Source organism: Caretta caretta, chromosome 9, assembly GCF_965140235.1.
Source record: "Caretta caretta isolate rCarCar2 chromosome 9, rCarCar1.hap1, whole genome shotgun sequence".
Classification (NCBI taxonomy): domain Eukaryota; kingdom Metazoa; phylum Chordata; order Testudines; family Cheloniidae; genus Caretta; species Caretta caretta.
This window is the reverse complement of record NC_134214.1, coordinates 85,921,769-85,939,678: the sequence shown is the minus strand read 5'-3', so window position 1 is coordinate 85,939,678 and position 17,910 is coordinate 85,921,769. Positions and strand designations below refer to the sequence as shown.

Sequence of the window (17,910 nt, the reverse complement as noted above, 5' to 3'; positions counted from 1 at the left end):
TCATTTTTTTTCCAAAACCACCTCTATTGACATCTCAATCTGGGACCGTTCCTCAGATTTGTCACCTCAAAAGACTGGCTCGGGTGTGGGAATCTCCCTCACATCCTCTGCAGTGAAGACTGATACAAATAATCAATGTGGCTTCTCTGCAATAGCTTTGTCTTCCTTGAGTGCTTCTTCAGCACCTCAATCAAGCAATGGCCCCACTGATTGTTTGGCAGGCTTCCTGCACCTGATCTACTTTTAAAAAATTTTTTGTTAGCTTTTGTGTCCTTTGCTAGTTGTGCTTCAAATTCTTTTTTGGCCTGCCTAATTATACCTTTACACTTGACTTGCCAGCGTTTAAGCTCCTTTCAGTTTTCTTCAGTAGGATTTGACTTCCAATTTTAAAGATGCCTTTTTGTCTCTAACTGCCTCTTTTACTCTGTTGTTTAGCTATGGTGGTGTTTTTTGGTCCTGTTACTTTTTTTTAAATTTGAGGTATACATGGAGTTTGAGCCTCTATTATGGTGTTTTAAAGAAGCCTGCAGGCATTTAAGTCTTGTGACTGTTCCTTTTAATTTCTGTTTAACTAGCCTCCTCATTTTTGTGTAGTTCCCCTTTTTGAAGTTAAATGCTACTGTGGTGGGTTTCTTTTATTTTCACCCTACAAGAATGTTAAATTTAATTCCATTCTGATTGCTATTACTGAGCAGTTCAGCTATATTCACGTCTTGGACCAGATCCTGTGCACCACTTAGGACTAAATCAAGAATTGCCTCTTCCCTTGTGGGTTCCAGGACTAGCTGCTCCAAGAAGAAGTCATTAATGGAGTCTAGAAATTTTATCTCTGCATCCCATTCTGAGGTGACATGTTCCCAGTCAATATGAGAATAGTAGAAATCCCCCATTATTCCAGGGTTTTCTGTTTTTGTAGCCTCTCTAATCTCCCTGAGCATTTCACAATCACTATCATCATCCTGGTCAGGTGGCCAGTAGTATATTCCTATTGCTATATCCTTATTATTCAAGCATGCAATTTCTATCCTTGGAGATTCTCTGGTACAGTTTGAGTCATTTAAGATTTTTAATATATTTGACACTGTGCTTTCTTTCACATATAGTGCCACACCCCCACCAGTACGACCTACTCTTTCATTCCTATATATTTTATACCCTGGTATTCTCATGTCCCATTGATTATCACGGTTCCACCAAGATTCTGTGATGCCTATTGTATCAATAGCCTCATTTAATACCAGAGACTCAAGTATTTATACTTCTTGCATTTCTACACAAGTACTTACAAAATTTGTCAGTATTTAGCTGTCTGCCTTCATAGAATCATAGGGTCAGAAGGGACCACAAGGGTCACCTAGTCTAACCCCCATGTGATGTAATTGAATGGGACTCTTTTTCACTTGACAGTTTCTCTTTAACTCTTACCTGTACTTTATCTGCTTCTATCCTCTCCTGTTTAGGATACAGAGAATCCCCATTAATAGATCCTCCCCATGTGCTCCTCTGCACCTGTCAGCTTTCCTCCAGCCCTTAGTTAAATAACTCTTCTACAAACTTTTTTAATTTTACATGCCAGCAATCTGGTTCTGTTTTGGTTTAAGTGGACCCCAACCTTCCTGTATAGTCTCCTTCTTTCCCAAAAGGTTCTTTAGTTCCTAATAAATCTAAAGCCCTCCTCCCTACACCATCATCTCATCCACAAATTGAGACCCTGCAGTTCTGCCTGTCTAACTGGTCCTGCACCTGGAACTGGAACCATTTCAGTTAATGCTATCATGGAGGTCCTAAAACTTTAATCTCTTACCTAGCCACCTAAATTTGGCCTCCAGGACCTCTCTCCTACTTTTCCCTATGTCACTGGGACCTATATGTACCACATCCACTGGCTCCGCCCCCGGCACAGCACATAAGTTTGTTTAGATGTCTCGAGAGCTCCACAACCTTCACACCCACCAAGCAATTCACAATGTGTTTCTCCCGGTCATCACAAACCTAACTATCCATATTTCTAATAATCAAAACCCTTGTTCAAATAATAATAATAATAATAATAATTAATTAATTAATAATAAAAACCCCCAAAAACACAAGATGCTGAACATTGGCAAATAAAACTTTTTAAAAGGCGAATATCAGCCCAGCAGAAAACAAATGGGGGTTTTTGATGTATATTACTCTCTCCTCAAAAAAGGGAGAACCCAAATTTGCAGCCTTTAAAAGAAAACACATTTCTATCATGATTAGTTTTTTGAAGAACAAAAATAGTAGAAAGGGAGAATTTTTAAAAAGATTTAAAAAAAAGGAAGAGTCATCCTCACACTCTCTAGGCTGATTTTCCTCACAAGTTAGTCAAGAAGTCATCAGGAAACACTACCTCAGGAAACCCTTCCTGCATGGTCAGCACAAGGAACTTGTGCAATCAGAGAAGAATGGGTAAGCAGTCAGCGTTACCAGGCAAGACAATGGGGGAAGCTTGCAAAGAGATAGCTCGGAGCAAGTCGAGGTGAGGTATACAAGGCAAACATTCATGAACAGGAAAATACAATAATGACGGATTATAGCTTTCCGCAATTCAGAGTATAACCAGGACCAGAGTCTGATCTCTGTACACCAGTGTAAATCTGCAATAACACCACTGATTTCAGTACAGTTACTTCAGATTTTTGCTGCTTGCTTGTGTAACAGGTAACAGCTGTAACTTCAGCTCCTAAGGCTTTACTGGTACTTTCCCCACAACCTGTCCTTTTTCCTGCTTGAGATGGACCCTAGGTTGTTGCTATAAGTCTGTTTTATGCAGCAGACTTCCCGAGCCCTCTCGGGTCCACTTGGTTGGCTGTTGCTGTACCTGTTACTCTTCACACAAGCTACAGCTGGGTTGGTTCTCACCTAATCCCAGTCATTTTTAGAGAGTGGCTGAAGACCAGCTCCAGATTCTCTGAATCAAGATGGGGAGAAGAAGCCACTGCTATTTCCTCACCAAGTACAGTAGTTTCTCCATCCATGGGCTGAAAAAAAAGGAGAAATACAAATGAATATGGGGCTTTCTCTTTTCACTGGGAAATGCTAACTTTTCCTATTAGCTTTTGCTGAGCTGTGGCTACAATGAACCACTCTGTCATCTGAAATGCCCCTAGGGAACAGGTGGGAAGAAAACTCCATTCCTCTCTACACTGGGAGAGGGTTAGAAAGACAGAACCATGTAGTAATTTAAAGAAAAGAGGAAGGATAAACAGAAGAATAGGTGCATGTACCATACATTCACATCACATCTGCAAAAGCCAGGAATCCCCTGGGCAGAGAAAAGTCTAGAAACTAAAAGGCCTAGCTTTTTTCTCTGGCTCTAGCTTGAGGGGAATTGATTTAACTAGTAATAATATTTGTTTGTTTATACTAAGGTAGCACGCAAAATATGCTAGGTGCTTTATGGATACATAGAAAGGGATAATCCCTCCCCTTAAAATCTTGGAGTCTAAAAATACAGTAAGCTATTTTCAAAAATGACCCGTGCACTGAGGACCCTAGGTCTCACTGAAAGCCAAAGAAACTTAGGCTCCTAATGGACAGATTTTTAAAGAGATTTAAAAGACAGAGATAGGTGTCTATTGGGATTTTCAAAGGTATCTAGGCACCAACTCCCATTGATTTCTGTCATAAATATAAAGGAAAGGGTAAACCCCTTTGAAATCCCTCCTGGCCAGGGGAAAGCTCCTCTCACCTGTAAAGGGTTAAGAAGCTAAAGGTAATCTCGCTGGCACCTGACCAAAATGACCAATGAGGAGACAAGATACTTTCAAAAGCTGGGAGGAGGGAGAGAAACAAAGGGTCTGTGTGTCTGTCTATATTCTGTCTTTGCCGGGGATAGACCAGGAATGGAGTCTTAGAACTTTTAGTAAGTAATCTAGCTAGGTATGTGTTAGATTATGATTTCTTTAAATGGCTGAGAAAAGAACTGTGCTGAATAGAATAACTATTTCTGTCTGTGTATCTTTTTTGTAACTTAAGGTTTTGCCTAGAGGGGTTCTCTATGTTTTTGAATCTAATTACCCTGTAAGGTATCTACCATCCTGATTTTACAGGGGGGATTTCTTTATTTCTATTTACTTCTATTTTTATTAAAAGTCTTCTTGTAAGAAAACTGAATGCTTTTTCATTGTTCTCAGACCCAAGGGTTTGGGTCTGTGGTCACCTATGCAAATTGGTGAGGCTTTTTATCCAACATTTCCCAGGAAAGCGGGGGTGCAAGTATTGGGAGGATTGTTCATTGTTCTTAAGATCCAAGGGTCTGGGTCTGTAGTCACCTAGGCAAATTGGTGAGGCTTTTTACCAAACCTTGTCCAGGAAGTGGGGTGCAAGGTTTTGGGAAGTATTTTGTGGGGAAAGACGTGTCCAAACAGCTCTTCCCCAGTAACCAGTATTAGTTTGGTGGTGGTAGCGGCCAATCCAAGGACAAAGGGTGGAATATTTTGTACCTTGGGGAAGTTTTGACCTAAGCTGGTAAAGATAAGCTTAGGAGGTTTTTCATGCAGGACCCCACATCTGTACCCTAGAGTTCAGCGTGGGGGAGGAACCTTGACAATTTCAGTCGGAGTTAGGCACCTATGTGCTTTCAAAAGTGCCTCTTTTACTATGTATGCACCAATGTCCTTTCAAAGCTCTTCAACCCATGTGAAAAAATGTCTACAAAAACAAGCAATGAGGATCAGGATAAAATACTTTCACTGGGGGGTTAATGCAAAAAATATTAGTTCCATGCTAACTATGTTGTTTGGTCTTCAGCTAGGCTGAATACTTTGTGTCAACATCTTTCAAGCGAAGTTTTCTAGACAGACCAAACAAGCCATATCACAAGACAGATCAGCAACTTGTTCAGTAGGCTTCTGTTCTAGTTAATATTTTGCAACTCAATTGTAACATAATAGTTTGACCACTTCCTGATGTGATGCTTACTTCCTATGTGTGCACTACACAAAAATACAAAGGCCCAAGTTCAAAGGTGAGTCTAATCAAGCTAAAATTGTTGTAGAGGGCCCAAAAAGAAGAATGTGTCCAGAAAAGCAACTAATAAGGTATAAGACTGTGCAAAGTAAAGACGCTCCTAGCTCTCTGTAAAATCCTTCTTTTAGCTCCTTGGTATGTCAGTTACAGCCTCTTAGTCTTCCTTATGCTCATTTACATATTGGTATGTGGTTGTAAATAGCTTATAGGATCTACACTAATTGGAAGTAGTTCTATACTAACTGAGCATATGGGCACAGGAGCCGACTTTCCAATGTGCCAGGAGGTGCTTGACCCCCGGCTCTGCCCCAGGCTCTGTCCCCACCCCACCGCTTCCCCCAAACCCCGCCTCCACCCCACCTCTTCCTGCCCCTTCGCCCAAGCCCCCGCCCCCACCCTGCCTCTTCCTGCCCCATTCTGCACCTCCCTCAAGCGTGCCGCACCCTCACTCCTCCCCCCAGAGCCTCCTGCATGCCACGAAACAGCTGATCGCAGCAGGTGGGAGGCATGGGGAGAAAGGAGGAAGTGCTAATTTGTGGGGCCTACTAGCAGGCAAGAGGCACTGGGGTGAAGAAGGGAGCTGATAGGGTGGTTGCCCGTGGGTTTTCAGCACCCACTGCTTTTTCCCTGTGGGTGCTTCAGCCCCGGAGCACCCACAGAGTCAGCACCCATGCACATGGGAGTTTGAGTGTAAGCAAATACACTTACACTACTTTAAACAGCACATCTTACTTTGGCCCAAAGACTTGACAAGCATCTTGGTACCCTCTTGTCTATCAGAAGACTTAGGCCTAGATCCTCCAAGGTGCTAGGATGCCTAACTCCCATTGAAATCAAGGAAGTTAGGTTCCTAAATACCTGATCTGAGCCTCAGAAACTAGACTCACTTCTATGCAGGTACCTCTTGGTTTCACTGATATCAGCTATTTAGAGGAAAAAAGAAAAAGCTCTTAATGAAAGAACATCATTACCTCTTGTTAGCAAATTGCTGTTGCTTATCAATAAGAGACAGAAAGATCTTATGGTTGTATCATGTCATACCAAACTCCGCATTGACTGTTATTGGCAATAATGCTTAAAAACTATTGCCATGATCAGTCAGGCATGGTTCATAGGTTAACTGCAAGTGAACATCTCTCAGCCTTTATTTTATCAAGGCAAATAAGATGGGCCTTGATGTAGTTTCCTAGGGCTTCTGAGTTAATTTTCTTTTCAAGTTGGTGGAATCTCTTTAATTGTGACCTTGGCTGTCCTGATGAACTGAAGAATGTGGCAATAGCATGGGGGGGAAATGAAGCATCCCTTTTTTTAACTTTGTTTGCTATTGAAAAAACATGTGTTTAAGTGCTTTGCTGGATTGAGATCAAACTGATCAGCACTTTGTAGGATTGAGCCCTGAACATGGTCCTTGGCATTGGATTTTAACCCTCCTAAGTTCCTCGGCTAACATTCTGCTTTCAGCTGCATCACTACAAACCCACTGAAGTCAGTGGTGTTGCAGATGTATATGTGAGAGAATTTGGCCTGCTCCCTGCGCAATTCTCTGAAATGAAATTTTGCATTAATTTTCAGCTGCTTCTCTTTCACACTTGGAAGATTAAAACAAAAGTTACTTGACATCATGGCAAGCTGTGTCGATTATAATAAATCTAATTACCTTTTCTTGATCAGTACTGTAAGTTACACTGGCCATACTTCATTCTTACACTTGTGCTGTTTGCATAGGTAATTTTCTAGTAACAGTGATTGTCATTTCCTGTTTGCCTGAAGCAATAGTACCATTTATACTTTTATATCTCACTAACTGGCCTGTGTGAGCTGGCAACTAAAACACATCAATTTGAATTCTAAACAAGAGAAAGCGTGTGTATTTGACTATCTGGATATTCAGGTCATGCTAGTGCAAATCTCACTCTTAGTTCACCAGAATGTTTCTAGGACTTTGTCCTGGATAGATAACACACTGAGCAATATCTCACCCTACTCAGCTATAGTGCAATGTACTGTACTCTCGATCATCCCTTAATGTTTTGGAGGTTTTGCTGAGTAGCATCTGTATGACATTGATCAGCTAACACCCAAAGGCTTTTAAGGTGGAATGGGTGTGATCTGTGTCACACAGTGTATGTATGCCTGTCAGCTGATGTACTTTAAGTAAGTTCATTTTCCTTATCTTGACTCTTATCTGTATTCTTTCTGATTCTTCTCTATATCATTTTCTATGTTGAGTTCATTTTTCCAGCCTATGTCTCTCCTTTGTGCCTTTTAGAGTTGTGGGAAGTTCAGCAGCTTCTTTTCACAGGGGTTCACGTGAATATTTTATTCGTTTTGGATGCGTGGGGATTTGTAACCCCTACTTCTTGCTTTTACTTTTAGGCTGCAACTCCTAAAACTCAAAGACAGACAAAACTATAAGCTAGGGAATATCCTCTTCTGCCCCAGAAAGTACTACGGCCACTGTTATCTTCTGTGGGGGGCAGTCTCTCCACCCCACATATTTCAGAGAAGTCAGTTGGCTTCATCTCTCCACTATCTTCAGGTGCAGATGGCTGGCCTATTCTCCTCTACTGCAGTGGTTCGCCTGCAGCTCCCCACCCCTCCCATTCCCGCCCACAATCTATAGAAACCATTCGCATAGAAATGCGTGCTTTGCCCACTCCAATTCAGCAGCAGGGAGACTCTAAATGAAGAGGGGAGGCTGATTCATGGCACACCAGGAAAAGAGAATAACCTGTGCCTACTGGCCAGTAATGCTTCATAGCTCCCCATCTTCAGTCTCTAACATTGTCTTCTTTGTTTTCTATTTCTTCACATCTCTGTTGCTCTGCTTAAACTATCAGCCACTACCCCAGCAAGTTAGGAAAGCTGGGTACTATTTCTTCCACAACATGTAACTTTCATTCCTGTCAGACTTATAACAGTCTCACAGAATCCTACAGATGGAAAAAACCTGTCACACTGTCAATCCACCCTGTCAGTTCAGGATTGTGCCTTATGTTCTATCCCCAAGAATCCATCAGCTCTGAGTAAATTGCAGAGAAATATCAAAGGACTGGACCGAGAACAGGGGTTCTCAAGACAAATTGTTTGGTGGCCTCAGAGTGCGGCCACCAACTCTTGCTGGTGGCTGTTCTCACACTTTTTCCTAAAATACTTAATTAGCTTTAGGAAAAACAAATCAATATGCACATGGACACGTCCAAATCATTGTAATTTATTTGTTGCTAGCTAGTAAATCTGTTGTGAAAAGTGATATTAACAAACATACAAGTATCACTTTTCATAGCAGACTTACTCAGCCCTGGCAAGCCTGGGGACAAATTAAGCCTTGGATGGGGGGAGGCACTAAGGGTGGCAGCGGGGAGCTAGAGTCTGAAGCCCTGCCACTGGAGTCTGAGGCCTGCTGCCACACAGCCAGAGACCGGGACTGGAGCCTGAAGCCCCGCAGCCAGAGCCTGCCACCCCAGGGCTGAACCCCAAAGTCTGAGCCCCACCGTCCCTGGGTAAATGGAGAACCCACTGCGTGCCTGCTACTCCAGTGTTGTGCCCCAGGTGTCTCCAGAGAGTGGCAGAGCCCAACACCTGCTGACGGCCCCAGCAACCAACACCAAAGCAGGCCATCCAGGAGCAAGAGGGAGTGGGAGTGGCAGAGGTGCTTAATGACTTCTTTGTTTCAGTTTTCACCAAGAAGATTGGTGGCGATTGGACATCCAACATAATGACTGCCAGTGAAAATGAGGTAGGATCAGAGTCTAAAATAGGGAAAGAACAAGTCAAAATAGACAAGTTAGATGTCTTCAAATCATCATGGCCTGATTAAATGCATCCTAGGATACTCAAAGAGCTGGAGGAGATATCTGAGCCATTAGCAATTATCTTTAGAAAGGCATGGAAAATGGGAGACATTCCAGAAGACTGGAAAAGGGGCAAATATGGTGCCCATCTATAGAAAGGGAAATAAGGACAACCCGGAGAATGACAGACCAGTCAGCTTAACTTCTGTACCCGGGGAAGATAATGGAGCAAATAATTAAGCAATCAATTTGCAAACACTTCGAAGATAATAAGGTGATAAATAACAGTCAGCATAGATTTGTCAAGAACAAATCGTGTCAAACCAACCTGATAGCTTTCTTTGACAAAGTAACAATGTGGGAAGTGGTAGATGTGGTATATCTTGACTTTAGTAAGGCTTTTGATATTTTCTCGCATGATCTTCTCATAAACAAAGTAGGGAAATACAACCTAGATAGAGCTACTATAAGGTGGGTGCATAACTGGTTGGAAAATCATTCCCAGAGAGTAGTTATCAGTGGTTCACAGTCACGCTGGAAGGGCATAATGAGTGGGGTCCTGCAGGGATTCGTTCTGGGTCCGGTTCTGTTCAATATCTTCATCAATGATTTAGATAATGGCATAGAGAGTATGCTTATAAAGTTTGCGGATGATACCAAGCTGGGAAGGGTTGCAAGTGCTTTGGAGGATAGGATGAAAATTCAAAATGATCTTCTGGAGAATTGGTCTGAAGTAAATAGGATGAAATTCAATAAGGACAAATGTGAAGTACTCTACTTTGGAAGGAACAATCAGTTGCACACATACAAAATGGGAAGTGACTGCCTAGGAAGGAGTACTGCAGAAGGGGATGTGATCACACGCTAAATATGAGTCAACAGTGTAACGCTGTTGCAAAAAAAGCAAACATCATTCTGGGATGTATTAGCAGGAGTATTGTAAGCAAGACACGAAAAGTAATTCTTCCGCTCTACTTTGCGCTGATTAGGTCTCAGCTGGAGTTTTGTGTCCAGTTCTGGGTGCCACATTTCAGGAAAGACATGGACAAATTGGAGAAAGTCCAGAGAAGAGCAACAAAAATGATTAAAGGTCTAGAAAACATGACCTATGAGGGAAGATTAAACAAACCTAATTTTTTCAATCTGGAGAAGAGAAGACTGAGTGAGGACATGATAACAGTTTTCAAGTACATAAAAGGTTGTTACAAAGAGGAGGGAGAAAAAATGTTCTTCTTAACCTCTGAGGATAGAACACAACACAATGGGCTTAAATTGCAGCAAGGGCGGTTTAGGTTGGACATTAGGAAAAACTTCCTGTCAAAGTGGTTAAGCAGTGGAATAAATTGCCTATGGAGGTTGTGGAATCTCCATCATTGGAGATTTTTAAGAGCAGGTTGGACAAACACCTGTCAGGGATGGTCTAGATAATACTTAGTCCTGCCTTGAGTGCAGGGGACTGGACTAGATGACCTCTCGAGGTCCCTTCCAGTTCTATGATTCTACTTCCCTCTCCCCTGCCCCCTCAGCCCAGGAGGCTGTGGCCAAAAGAAAAGCCGCTGGTGGCTGCATTTGAGAAATGCTGACCTAGAAGATATGACAGTGGCATCAATTTTAATCCAAGTTCAGCTGCAGACTCAGGAAGAGGTACTGACTCCCATTCAAGATCCACTCATTCTTAATCTTTTACAGTTAGTATTTATTTTGACTTTTTATTAAATGTACTATTCAATTGTTTACCTCCTCATTCTAACATGCTGCTACTTTCCCCATTGCTATAAATATCCAGTAGAGCGTGAAAGACACACTAGTTCAAGAGGGAACCTGTGAAGGGTGACTCTGCTACTCTTGATGAAATGAGGTCAGGAGGTGTTGGAACAGAATGCCATTTGAAGCATCTTTCACTAACCAATCCATGTCATATGCAGCTGCATGTTCAGTGTTCTGTGAATACTACAAAGAGAGCCGATACCATAAATACACGTTATAGGCTAAACTCTACATTACATAAAACAATAGTTTCTATTCAATATATAGGAGAGTATGCTTTCTCGTTCGTAAATGGATCCAAGATGAGTGTGTGGAACAGAACCCTAATTGGTTTAAAAGTAGCATCAAAGGGGAAGAGCCTGTCTGTTTGTCTGTCCCCTTGATGTCAATGCAGAAAACACACACCTGCATTAATGTGACAAAAGCTGCATGTGGAGCAGCAGTCTTTTCATTTAATAAAAGAAGAGGAATTATTCCTTTATCAATCAGTACCATGGAATTACACACATTTGACGCTCAGCATCAAAACCAAAGCTCACTCTAAGTAAAAAAACAAGGTACAACAAGTGTCAGTTTGGATTATTTTTACTGTAAAACTAATCACATTGGGTTCCCCCCCAAGAAAAAGAGACAGAATGTTATCACACAGAGAATGAATCAAATTGCTCTTGCTTTACACTGAGAAATCTGCAGTTATATTGTATTTACTGTTACTAACTGGTTCACTGACATCACCATTTTTATTACTTTCATTTCTGGTGGTGTCCACAATGTGCTAGGCACTGGCTGAATGCACTGGAAGACACAGACCTTGCCCCGAAGAGCTTACATAATCTAATAAAATGAAGAATATAAGAAGTGTGGGGCAGAGGGATGCATCTGTTTGTAACACATTACATATTTTTATAACAAATATCAACTATCTCTGACCGTCTGTGGTGGAGTGCTGGGAATCGGCAACTGAACCAGCACACTGGTCACTTTTTAACCAGTTTGGCCCCAGGGGAGAGCCTGAATAAGGAGAAGATTTCCTGATCACCAGATCAGATTGGGATGGGTAGCTAATGAACCCATAAACCAGAAGACTGGATAAAAGAGCACAAGAAGGATGTGCAGGTGGAGGCTATCTGGTACTAATAAATGAAGTGCTCTGTGTGGTGAGAACATCCCCATCTCAAAGGGGTAGTTAAGCTGAATGACTCTGTAAAGAGCATGGTCCTGTGAGTACATAAAAATGTCCCTAAAAGCCTCTTTTCGAAATCCAAATGAGTTATATCAACCAGTTTGGCTTTGTTAGCTGCTATTTTGCCAACATGCTCAAAGAATTCTGTTTATTTAGAGAGACAACATTTCTCTTTACAGAGGCCGTGCTGATTTGTTGCTATCCTATCACGTTCATACAAGCTTTATCATTCCAACTAATTATTGTTTCAATCACTTTATTCGGTAGTGAAGTAAGGCTTGATGGTTTGTAATTCCTAGGATCTCTCCAAGCTGACTTTAATAAGATACTGCTTTTTGTTGTTGTTAGCAGTTTTGTGAGTTGCTCCTCTCTGTTTCCATAGAGGCAGTGCTGACCTGCTAATCAGCAACTGAAGGCTAAATCACTCTCCCTTTGAACAGATGTTTTCTCCCTCCTTAAGTAAAACACAGTCTTGATAGAAAATTAATCCATTTACTTTTGCTGTGTGATGTTCTTATAAACTCTATGCAATCACATCTTTTGGTGGCCTTCCTTGTAAAGTCTTTAAAATACCTTTCCTTACCTGGATGCATTTTAGAAACTATACTGAATTTCTATCTAGTGTGTGTTGTGGCACTAAAAAATCCTCAAGAAACAAGTTCAATTTGAAGCAAAGAACTATAAAACAGCATCCATAGCTGGAGAGCCAAGAAGAGGCTCCCTTCTTTTTTCTATGATATTTGCAAGCATGGCTTAACTACATTTTTTAATTTCTTTTCTTAAAAATGTGTCAGCAAATTGCTTTACAGATTGCAGCAATAATACTCACAAGGGCTGAACCCATAGAATTCTGTGATACTGAAAATTCCCAACTGCAAAACTATGGACAATTCTTGAGATCCACACCAAGACAAAACTTCCATTGTTTGTCAATGAGAGCTTTGTCTAAGTAATGAGTGTGTGAAGCGTGATTTGTCCTCATGGGACAGATACTGAGAAAGTTAATATGTGGCCTACCAAGTACTACCCACATACTGCTGTGCATTGGAAGTACCACGGACATTTTAGATGTTCTAAGTTCTTTAAAACTAAATAGAGCCAAAGACACCAGGTTTTGCGTTTGATTGCAAACACAACCCCTGAAACATGGGTGATTGGGATTTGAACCACCAATGTTCAGGGGAGCTGGATAAAAGGTTTTGTCCCATCTCAGTTGGGTCTGGTGAGGCTTAGTGGTACACAAACCATGTATTTCACCCTCAGTATTTTGGGCCATTACTAGAGTATTGCAGTGATTTCATAAGGGGTTCAAGCTCAGCAACAGCAATTTTTCCTCTGAGGAATTCTTTTCAACCATGAGGATTGTGAGGGACTGACATCAAGTTTTTGACTGAAAGTAGGTTTTATGTGTGTGTGTGTGTGTGCTTTGGCATGATTTCCCTCAGACTTCACAGAAATCTGCACTTAACTAAAATTCTTTCTCATGGTAGCATAATGTGCCGTTCTGCCCACAACACACACACACACAGACACTCTCACACACACACTTTTAAAAATATTCTTCTTTATCATAATGTATTGAAGGCTGTCAAACATTTCCCTTCATTACAGTTAATTGGAATGTCCTTAATTATGATGAGTTCACCATGTCACACTCTGCCCTTCTGCCCTTTTGGTATCTTGTAACTTTGTTCACCTTTTTCCTTATGTGATCCCACAGATATAGAATTTCACCCATTCAAATATCTCCAGTTTATTAGCAAAGTGTCTGCATTGTGCCACAGATGTAGAAATGCATCTTGGGATCAATGGATTACAGATCAAGTCATGCTGTTGTCATCACACCCTTTCTATTTATAGTCTCACTTGCTCATCAAGGCCAGGTCCTCCATTCCTTTTCATGCCCAAAGGTACCATTGAACGTGCCAAACATGTTCAGAGTTGAACCTGGTTAGTTTCCCTTACATGATTTTTTTTTTAAACAGTTACCACCCTTTCCTTTATAAAGCAGTCATGTGATTTAATACTCAATAATAATTCATTAGCATAATTTAAAACCTGTATTCTTTAAAACACACACACACACTATGCTGGACAAATAAATGCAGAAGCTAAGAAATACAAGGGGAAAAAAGAAAATGCACCTAGAGTAGTGTAACATACTAAGGAGTCTTTCCTTTCAATGCACCAGCATAATTCAGTGGTGAAAGTGGAACAAGAGTTATACAAGCACACAGAACAAGATGACTCAAGTATTATCTTAGTAAGAGTTAGAAATATTTAGAATGTTTGTTTAATCGCTTCAGCTTCTCTTCTGGTGAAGTTTTGATGTCAGGCCTTGATGATTCAAGCGTTTTCTCAGCATTACCAGTGTCAAGGCAAAACTGAGGCAGCTTGAGATTGCCAGTTGCCAAAGGGACTAATAAAGATTTCTTAATTTTTTTTTTAACTGCAGGAAGTGTTTGTCATTACTAATAGCAGTGATCATGTTTTAGTGCATTTATGCCCTTGGGTTATATGAATCTTTCACCTATGTCAGGAGTTGTATTTTTTTCCTTAGAGAAGAGTTGGAACACTTTCTCCCCACACGTGTGTTGGATCACAGGACTGCTAATATCTCTGCTGCACTGTCATGCATCTTTGACAATGTGCTATGTATGGATTATTTTATAGACAAATACATAAGTGTTTTCAAAATAGTCATTCTGGTGAGCCTTATTTCGAATGTAAACTTCAGAACAGGGGCTGAGGTGTTCGAAGAGTCTAATATAATACAGCCCCAAGACTGACTGGAGCCTCAAGGCGCTATTGAAAAACAAATAAACAATTCCTGGTTACCATGGGACTCAGAGGAATGCCACATTTTGGGAATTTTACTACAGCATAAATAACTATCATGTCACTGTCACAGTTTCAGGGTAACTGTACCTGTATTCCCCCCACTATGGTCCACCAAGAGCACCCACTTTAATTTCTGGCTCCTAGCTGACACCTTTCCTGGGCAGAGACCCACATCTTGCTCCTTCTTGACCAGGCATATTAAGGCTGTACAGCTCCCTGGTTTACCCTGTGATATCCCCAGCAAACCTGACTGCCTACAAGGCTGCACTGTGGTTTCTCTCCAAAGGCAATGAGGAGAGTATTGTCCTCAGTTATAAATTACCACACAGCTCCTTCTAAGCAAGCACATTTATTCTTAAGGTAAAAGCAAGATAGAGAAAACACATTAAAGCAATAAAAGAACCCACACACATGCTAAAATCCTTATCAAAGGTCAACCTAACTCCAACCTAGGGCTTTGGTAGGTTTCAGTCCTTCAAAACCAACAACTGGGTTTTCCCGATGGTTACACATTCATATCTGTCTTAGATCCAGAACTGAGATCAAGCCAATCAGTCAATTTTTTATACAGCTTGGGCCTTTGATCTTGGCCTTGTGTAACAGGTAATCAACAGACATAGCTTCTCCTCAGGGCATAGCTTCAAAAGGCTGGGTTTTTGCGTACCTAGAGTGGGGGATTTGATTAACCTCTCTCTCGGGAAATCAACTTAATAGTTATTGTCCCAAAAGTCCATACTTGTCTGGCATATTTTCACTATAGTCTTTTGAACTCCCAAGTCTCACATCTGTCACATCTTCCCCCTAGAGAAGTTACAGACAATCCCAGCTCACAATGATACATAAACTTAATACAATAAGGGCTTTCAATTATATTGCAGGAAATTGCCATATCTGTCAGTCACAACATATGTTTGGATTAACACATAGAGTAGCAGAGAATACAGCAATAAGAATTTGTTTTCAGGGAGGAAGGCTGTCCCACTCAGCCAAAAGTCAGAATTTAAAATTCTTTTTGTCTTCTGCTGCACTTCTGCTGTGATGAGCAATTTGCAGTAATGCGCTACAGTCTGATTTCTTTGTAAAAGCAAAAAGTATCTTTTTCCACTCAGTACACTGGCCAAAAAAGGTGTAAGCAGAGTTAGGATGAGCTCCACCCTGACATCTGGTGGTGAGGTGTGGCAAGTTGTGGAAAAGAACTTCAGGGGCTGACCTCATTTGCATAGGCACACCCACACCGCCTAGAATGAGGCCATAGCTGCCCAAATAGTCACTTGGCTGCTGTGGGATCCCCAGTGTCTCTGTTATTGGGGCAGGAAGAATAAATTGTTATTACCCTGACTATGGGAACTGTGCTTGGAACTGTACTGGGCCTTTTGTTATGATGGAGGGACTCGCCATCAACTAAGTAGCACTCGCTAGGCAAGGGACATGGGTTCTAAAACTCTGTGAATTGAGAGAGGCTGGGAACAGGTTTTAATACTTGGTGGTATGGGCCTCCTGGTGAGGGCCTTACATGCTAATTGCACTTCCTCTTCTCTCCACAGTGGAATATCAGAGCTAATTTTGATTCCATTAGGAGGCTAGTTACAGGCTGCTGAGCTGAGTTCACTTTGCGCTAATGGTGCACCAACACTGAAATCACAAAAGAGCTGGAATCACTAAGTGTTGTGTTAAGTAGTGGGGGAGCCTGAAGTTATATGGTAGAGCAGTTTGCGGGACAGTGAGCGGAGCGGAGCGGAGCAGCTGGTGGAGTACAGCAGTTTGCGGGATGGCGAGCAGAGCGGAGCCCCATGGAGAGGTGGGGCCATCAGTGTTGGACTATGTAAGGTGCCCCTTAACCCCTCCCCACAATCTCCACCCAGGGTTGGGAGGTAAAACTTTGCAGATAAACTTTTGAACTCTGGGGCCACCCTGACCAAGGACAGAGACTTTTGGGTCGTTGGACTTTTGGGACTTTGGGTGATTTTGGGTTGCTGGACTCAAGAACCAAAGGGAAAGGACATGCCCCAATTTGCTTGGGGTGGGTTTTGCTCATGGGTTGTGTTATGAATCCTGTTGGTGGTGTTTCCCCAACATAATGCCACATTGTTTCTCTCTGTTATTAAAAGGCTTTTTGCTACACTCAGACTATGTGCTTGCGAGAGGGGAAGTATTGCCTCTTGGAGGTGCCCAGCAGGGGTGGTATATATTTGTCCCAGGTCACTGGGTGGGGGCTCGAGCCGGTTTTGCATTGTGTTATTGGAATGGAACCCCTAGATACTGAACCCGGCCCTTGTTGCTGCCAACTCTGACAGGCAGAAGGGTTACAAAGGTAAATTACTCATTTTGCTCTAGGGGCCGACTTCCACTCCTATTGAAGTAAATGGGAGTTTTGTGACTAACTACCATTGGAGTGGGAGGAGCAGACTCTCAATAAGAGATTTTCTTCAAAGAGCTGCTTCTGCTCTCTTGTCTTATTCCAAGAGCTGCCATTTTTTATGAATACAGACAGGAGAGTGTCTAAGACAGTCTTTCAAAATCACAACCAACTGACCTATGGGAATTGATCCAAACCCCACAAACCAGACTAGTGAATTTCAGCTATAAAATTATTCCAAGTAGGAGAAGGCCCTGACTCACTTTTACAGTTCCACTCAACCCTCTGCACTATTTTAGCCAGCTGATCAGCCGGCATAAAGACAGCAGGAGTGGATGGATCAAGGACTTGCTAATGAGTTACACAGTCTACATTTCTAGACTGTTTAAATCCAGTGGCCAAATATCATCACCATCTGATTGATGGTTGTTTGACAGCACATCTGAAATGAGTCGTTGGACACAGTCCAGCTCCTAATGGACAGGTGTCCATATCACAAAAAAACACCATCACACTTGACAGTCAGTCACCACTCTCCCCTTGCTGGCTGTCTCAGCAAAGAACTGAATGTACGTACCCTTTTTCCTCCCTTCTGATGAGATCTATCCCCAGCTCCCATCCTGTTTGGCTTCCAGTTACAATTTTAAAGAAACAGGACACATCCTCATAATCAAACCAATGTCAGACAGCTTCCACTGTGCTTAAAGAAAGGTTTTCAATCTCCATGACTCAATTTATGGCCTCTGTGAGAGAATCACTCATGAAGCTCTTACTATATTTGATCATACAGAGACTAGGATCACCGGGAACAGCCGAGCAAGGGAGCCAGCTGTTCAAGCCAAAGTTTCCCTTTTTGTATCAGCGCAATTCCACTGAAGCCAATGGTGTTGCCCAGATGTAGCTGAGAGACCTTTGCCACAGAAACTAGAGATGCAAATACGACCTATATTAGGTCATATCTTCCATCACTTTGA

The 17,910-nt window shown here is 41.8% G+C and overlaps 1 long non-coding RNA gene across 2 annotated transcripts in view; it reads right to left on the bottom strand.

Annotated features, from left to right (window-relative positions):
• Positions 1 to 17,910, bottom strand: part of LOC125642709 (uncharacterized) — a 33,925-nt gene that overhangs the window by 14,142 nt on the left and 1,873 nt on the right. For both annotated transcript variants that reach the window (XR_007358483.2, XR_007358482.2), the window contains exon 2: positions 2,887 to 3,005. This is a non-coding gene — a long non-coding RNA (uncharacterized LOC125642709). The remainder of the gene's footprint in view (positions 1 to 2,886; positions 3,006 to 17,910) is intronic.